Here is a 7,500-nt window from a genome sequence, read left to right on the forward strand (position 1 = left end):
CTTTCACTGCAAAAAGTATTTTTATATTTAGTGAAAGTTAGATTGTCTTTTTGTTGTTCTTGTTGTTTTTCTAAACTTCCTCATTGATGCTTCTGTAATGATAATATTACCAACATTTAATATGTAGTTACTTTATTTCACACCATGACGGATGGAAATACGTGTGTATGAAACATAATGATGACGTTGCACTCTAATAAATAAGACGATAAACAACAAAACCTGACGTCATTGATCTGACACACAGCCAGAGAATCAGCTGAAAGAGAAACTGCAAGCTGGCGGGAATTAAACGTACTCAGGTGGGAAGTGTAGCAAAGTTCCTTTCACAATAAAATAAATGAATCGTTTAAAAATGAATAAAAATACATCGAATAGGCGAATTCAATTCTGGATGTTCCTTTCATTCTGTAATTTGGAAAATTACTGTAATGTATTTTGTGAGACTATGAGATACAGAGTTTTGTCCCAAATTAATCAACAATGTGAGAAATGCCAGAAAAGTAGCAGGTTCTATCATATTGTTGTTGTTGTTATTATTATTATTATTATTATTATTATTATATTATATTATTTATTATTATTATTATGTCTATGTTTCAGAATGACATTTTATTTCTGTTGGTCATTATTTTATGTGACCAACTCAGATTGTTGTCGTTGTTCTTCAAAACAAGATTTACTTTATTCAGATTAATAATAAAATAAAAAAATTCACATTTAGATTCGATTATTTAGATGACATAAAGTTCCGTCTCTAGTTATTTCCCACTTTATTTAATAAAAAAATAAAGTATTTTTGAATTTCTGTTTTGTTTAAACGCAAATACAGAATTTTATTTTGAAACCCCAATCCGGAAGTGGCCGTAGTTAACACAGGGAATTGACGCCATGCTCCACTAGGTGGAGCGCAGCGGCAGAGAGCCGTTAAGAAATGTTGGGCAGCCGGGAAGCAGGCGCCGCTGGCGGACAGGAAGCGGCCCCCGGCCGGTGGGCCCCCCGGGGCCTCCTCACCCGGAGCCCCGCGGGCAGGACAGGACCTCCGTGCGGGCAGGGCGGCGTGTCGGCGGGCTGGTCAGCTGGAGGCAGCATCCGGTCAGGACGTCAGCCCTGTTTGCTGCAGCCAACGCGGTGATGTGGTAGGCATCGTGACGCAGGGAGATCCGAGACAAACAACAGCACGACTTTAGACCAAATTTAAAATATAAACCTGATCTTTATATTTATTATAAACTTGGTTTGAACAGTTTTTATTCAGAGTAAATAATCCCCAGTCTAATTTAAATAAAGTATAGTATTCTGTAATATTTTAAAGGAGTTCAAACGTTGATATTTTAATAAATTAATTAATTTTAAAGTTTTTTGCGCTATCATGATGTCTGGTTGTAATAAATACTTAATAAAACTTTAAAAAAGTGTTTTCCTATTGGGAAATGTAGTTTAATTAGTTCAGCTCTAAGTGAGAGCGAGGATCAAACATTTCATATTATTATTACTTTACTCATTGATTATTCTGAAAATCAAGACTTCAATCTGATCAAATATGCTGACATTTCCCATTTCATTTACTTAAGCTTACTTTTATACAATATTACAAATATATAACATTTATAAATAAAATCTAATCATTCAATCTCTTTTTGAAATAAGAAATTAAACAATTAATTTCCTAAAATTCAAAATTCACTAACAGCATTTCTTCAGTGAACAGTTAATTATTTCTAACAAACGATGCATCTGCAGCTGGTCATTACGGTTTAAGTCTGGTGATTCATTTTTTAGTAATTGGATGCAAAAGGTATCTGACAGGAGTTTTGTTTTTTTCCAGAATTTGAACCTGCAGGTCAAACTAAGACTATGCTACTTTCTGAGTATAAGTTATTTAAGAACAAAGAATTTTCATCTTAAATGCAAAATGTAGGTTTTCTTTCTTACAACTTTCGATCACTTACTGTTTTATTCTTTCAGAAAATAACATATTTAAATTCTGTACACTCCAGTTAATGATTAATTAATTTCTAAATTAGCTGATAATTACTTAAATAATTGATTAATCAGATCAATAATTTCAGTCCTAATCTAACTGACATATTTTCTTTTCCACAATCTGTAAAATTGTATTTATTAGAGAAAACTGAATGTGGTTATTGGTTGTTTCCAAATGTCTTTACATTTGCTTAAAAAGAACATAAATTTTGCACAAGTAGAAAAAATATAATTTAGTTTACTGTTAATTGATCAGACATAGAAACTATAAAGTACTATACCAGATTAAATAGTGTTACAAAAGTAACTGTTATTTGACTGAAAAAATATTGTACAGGTATAAATATTCTACAGAATATTAGCATTATCGCTTCTTTTTGCTCCTTTTTGAACAATAAAAACACTTAAATGAGTTTATTGTGACTCTTTATTAAACTTGATTGTCTCGTTTGAGCTGAAACTTTGCTTTGTGTCTCTGCAGGTTTGTTGCCTTCAGCTCTTTTCGGATCTACAGCCTTATTTCCATCCTGTTGGTTCTGTTGGTCGTCACGATAACCGCCAGAGATGCTGTTTGGACCAGAACCAAAGGTTTATTTCTTCCGTCGATTGCCTGCACACTTACACTTCATTATTGTTCTATCTTTTGAGACATTAAAAGACTCAAAAAGGTTGTTTCAGAAAAAAGATTAAAAAGATTAAAAAGGTGTTTCAGAAAAATCATACATAAATTAAGCCAAAACTGAACACAATGTTTTTAATTTAAGACTTTTTCAGAGTTTCCTGGTCTGTAAATCTGTTCTAAATCTTCAGCTCTGCCTGGTTCAAATTCAGGAAGATAAATCTCCTGTTGAGCATCTTTTGCTGCAGCTGTATTTTAGAAAATAAAATGTTCATTTTCTTATTTAAAAAAATTAATTTAATTATTAGTGTATGTCAACTATGTACTTAATATTCTAAAAATATTTATTAATTTTAATGTCTCAAAACAAGTTTTCCATGCTGACATTATTCATATTCTGTGTCAATTTATTCTAGGAAATAATTCAGTTTCAGACATTTATATTACTTGGTCCAGTAATTGGGCCGGTTTTGGACGGGATTATGTCTCAGTTTGTTTTTAAAGGTGATAAAAGTTTAAATGAATCATTCTGAACTCATTTTCTCTGGTTAGATGTTTCATCTCCAGTCAGGTCCAAACACAGGATCCTCCACTGTTTGATGATTTCATCCAAAGTTTCCTCATTTTATCCTGATGAGTAACAGTGAGGCACTGAAACCTGTGGAGTCTAATGCTCTCGTCTTAGCAGAGGAAAAAATGACTTCTGCATTTAGTTCAGATATAAGAGCTAAAAGTCTGTAGCTTCTTAACAGATTACCTGGTTAAATGTGTTTTAGGTTGATTTTCTCATCATGTTACTTTTATTGTTTTTGGTCATTTTTCCTTTAGGTGTCACTGATGAAAAACAACATTGATGTATTGTAGGTAGTTAGATTGTAAAGTGCCATTTGGGTTCAGAGCTGAATGTAAATTCTGATTTTTCCTCCCACAGGAGCTCATGTGTGGCGCAGCTTGACCAGCAGGTAAGACAGGATTCAACCTCCGGACAAAGAGCAGGAAGAGTCAAAAATACAGTCAGACTTTTGTACATTTTGATTGGCTCAGAAAAAACCCAAATGTGTCACTAAAATACTCGTATTAAATATAAATGCATACTGAAGGTCAATGCCTGGTTCTTCAGTGAAACAGATCCAAACACCTTGATTGAAACATAAAGCTGATCATGTTGACATCACATGAAGGAAGGTCTAACTGGATGAATGTGACTCCAAATTGGAATTACGTGATCCGGTAGATGGAAGACGTGTAACTGCTGGACGGACAGAAACTCGACTGCAGGGAGAATTGAGTTAGTTTCCTTCAGCTGGATCAGGACACAGAGTGCAGAAAGCAAACTCGTTTTGTTGTTTCCATGTGTGAATATAATAACCTGGAGGAGGTAAAAACTCCATCATGCAAAGCTTTTGCAGTTTGAAGGAAGGCCAGCCTGACCTGCTTTGTTTCAGCAGCTGAGGCAGATACTCCGCACTAATCAGTAGCCACCAAGCTAATGTGTATCATCACAGCAGCCCCGCATTGAACTGTCCAGATTGACCAATAAAAGCTATGAAAGGCAGAAGATAAAGATGTTTTTGGATAGAATCAGGAGGAATCAACGTTTTCAAGTTTCTTCAGCAGGATTCATTAGAGAATCCTGCTGGTTTTTAGCAACTCTTCAGTCGATCCTCTTCAGAGTTTCATTCTGTCCCTGTTTCTGCTGCTGAGTTTACTGCTCTTTCATTACATTGTGTTCATAACTTGAAAAGTTCACACATTTACATCCAAATATTGAGCAGGACAGAAAAGTTTCATTGTGATTTTAAATTACAGAACAGAATATATTTCTAAAGATAAAAGTTAGGGCTGCATGGTGACCTGCAAAAACACAAAATGAAGCATTTTTGTTTTGTTTCTAGTGTAAATATTAGAGTGCATGGATTCAACTGCCAGACTTTTTCACATGGGAGAAATGTCTCCCATAGGGAACTAGTTCTGTTTCACATTGATATGAATTCATTTTGATTAAAACAAACTCTAAAAAGTTAAAAACTTATTTCTTAGTTTTATTTTATTTGAAGTCTACTTAGAAACTAACTAAATATAGTTGGTAAGATTCTGTGTTTTGCAGCGTTGCTCTATTGCCTTGCAGAAAAAAACCTTTGAGTTCAAATCCTGGCCTTTGCCTTTCTGTGTGGAGTTTGGTTGTGTGTCTCTGTTCCCCTGTGAGGGGTCAGTGACCTCTGACCTCTTCCAATGGCTTCCAGTTCCCCCTGTGAGGACAAGCAGGTAGAGGCTGAATGGATAAATGTTGAAAAGCTGGTTTCAAAGAGTTTGAATCCCCCAGAGCCTTCAGCTTCGTTCTGTACCATTTTAAAAATCCAATATTATTTTCTCACAAACTGTTTGTACTGAAGGTCAGAGCAGTTTCACAATCTACAGCAGGTTTAGTTTTATAGAAGCTTCAGATCTGGCATCAGTTTGTGCTTTTATTAGATCTTTCTGAAATCTAATAGATCAATAAATAAGAGTTAATATGATCAAAACGTAACCAGTTTATTTACTTAACCTAGAGGAAGTCTGGTCCTGCATGTGATGCAGGCTAAATAAATGTTTAATTAGCTCAATGATGCTGGCTGCAAATTTGATTGATTTGGATTTGATTTCATTGATTTAATGTTTTTAAACTTCCTGCAGAGTTTTTATGAAAAAATGTAACACTGTTGGTTTCAGCTTCTATGTTAAAATTCAGCGACTTTAGAGTTTGTGCAGTTAAAGACTTAATGATTGTCTAATGAGACATAAATCAAAACATGAAAAATCTGAGTAATAAACTGAGTAAAAATGACTGTTAAGTGTTGAATTGATCACATTTTTATTAATTTCTTCTGTTCTACTCAGCTTATGATTACTATTATTAACAGCTCACTTGTTACTCCAGAGCATTTTGAGGTAAAAATCTAGAGAGGATTTAATATACTTTTATTTCTGTTTTTACATCAGACTTGCAGAAAATAACCTGAGTTCTTGTTTATGAAGAAAGCAAGCTTTGGTTTGTGTGAGAAAATGTCTGACAGGTTAAAGCTTTTCCTCTGCCTTCGTCCCCAGATTGTGAAATTATTGAAGATTCTATCAGAGGTTTTCTTCTGTTGATGTCCAGACTCATGTACCTCCTGGGGGTCGTATTGTTATTGGCTTGTTGTTCAGCACTGTGACTGTTGCTGAGGGTCCGAGGCTGCTCTCCGGTGGATCGGCGTCCGGTGTTTTGCTTGTCGGCTCCACAGCTGGCTGCTGGCTGCTGGCTGCTGGCTGCTGGCTGCTGGCTGCTGGCTGCTGGCTGGGATTCAGCAGAGGTGCCAGGGATTAGAGGGCGCCAGCCTGGATGCAACGCATCAGCGTTGTGTAACAGGTTTGGGTCAAGGATGATCCGGGTTGTTCTTGTCAGGCGATAAAAACAACATGGATGCTGCTTTACAAAGACTGAAGTTGATCAGGTTGACATGGAGACGGCTCTGTCACGGGGAGCCCATCTGAACGAGCGCCACCCATCGTAGTGCCGTCTCTATGTCAGTGTGACATTTGGCCAGCAGGATGGGATTGTGCCGCCGCCACCTGCTGCTGTCGCTCCCTGTTGCATTGTGGGTAACTCTACTGGAGGCTTACAGCAAGTTCAGGAGATTAGCTGCTGACCCGAAATGCAAGCTGACAGCTGCAGGACCGGAGCCATCTCTCTGTCTACGTACCTTTACATGTGTGTGGAAAAGCAAAAACCTGCTGGGGAAATTGACCTTATTTGGCTGCATTGATGCTAATAATGCTGCCCAGCCTTCGACATGCAACACTTATTAAACAAACAGGTGAATATTTTAATGTTTAATATGCAAACCTATTGTTGCAGATTCTGAACTAGCAGATAAAACTGTGATTTGATTATAATGCGGTAATACTTTGATTTAATTCACTGTTAAAGTAAAACTGGATAAAACACAAATTTAGTCCAAGTTCTGTGCCAACGCAAACCATAAGAAATTGATTTAATTGTTCTTAAGTGCAGGGGACACAGCAGGGGCCCGGACCTGTTCTTTAGGGGCCGTGGCCCCTGATGGTCCCTGTCTAGAACCGCCCATGGTTTTTGTTTTTCAGCTCATTCCTTTGTGTTCAGTTTTCTTTGTGTGGGATTTCTTTAGATCTTTATTTCCTCCTCAGCTCATGTTCAGGCACATATTGGCCGATTAAAACTAAAATTTTATGTCAACAATATCAATATTAAATAGAATATTTTCTAAAAGAAATGTTATACTGTTGGGCGATATTCCCATACATTAAATTTCATGCAGTGATCTATAGAAACTGCTAAAAACCAAGACAAACTCGACTTCCTGCTTCAGAGAAAAGCTGTAAGAATCGTTATACAGCCCATGAAATATTTATAACATTTCATACTTTAAAAATTTATGTTCATAGGTTTAGCTAAAATTCCTCATTTTTTGAAAAAATACAGGAAAGATGCTGCTGTTTTGAATGTATTTATTTAAGAATTAGTAAAGCAAAAGCAGAGGCTGCAGCAGCTGCAGCAGCAGGTGAATGAACACAACAGAAGATTAAAAAAACTCCAAGTGAAAACAGAAAACAAATCAGTTCTCATAGCAGAAAACGACACAAAGACCTAACATGACAGCAGGAGTGAAAACTGTGACAGGTAGGGGGCGGTAGAGAGTCTTTCAGAAATCTTGGTCCATTGTGAAGTAATAGTTTATTTAAAGCAAGAGTAAAATATCAAACTGCCCTTAAAACATTAGGATCTTATTTTAAAGAGAACCACGATTAGTTATAAGAAATAGACCTTATTTGGAAAATATTTATCTCAATATAGAAATAAGGTTATTAAGTTTTTTTAAAATGGCAAAAATTTTACCAAA

General features: G+C 36.0%; 1 protein-coding gene and 1 pseudogene across 1 annotated transcript in view; one reads left to right on the top strand and one right to left on the bottom strand.

Moving 5' to 3' along the window:
- Nucleotides 1-934: 934 nt before the first annotated feature.
- LOC129351771 (reticulophagy regulator 1-like) overlaps nt 935-7,500 on the top strand; it is a 17,146-nt pseudogene continuing 10,580 nt past the window's right edge.
- The window catches only part of LOC129351758 (serum amyloid A-5 protein-like), a 1,953-nt gene continuing 1,918 nt past the window's right edge, over nt 7,466-7,500 (bottom strand). The window contains exon 4 of the mRNA XM_055020667.1: nt 7,466-7,500. This exon is cut by the window's right edge and continues 254 nt beyond it. The gene's annotated coding sequence lies outside the window, so the exon portion shown is untranslated.

The sequence above is a fragment of the Poeciliopsis prolifica genome, unplaced genomic scaffold, assembly GCF_027474105.1.
Source record: "Poeciliopsis prolifica strain line A6 unplaced genomic scaffold, Auburn_PproV2 SCAFFOLD069, whole genome shotgun sequence".
NCBI classification, from domain to species: domain Eukaryota; kingdom Metazoa; phylum Chordata; class Actinopteri; order Cyprinodontiformes; family Poeciliidae; genus Poeciliopsis; species Poeciliopsis prolifica.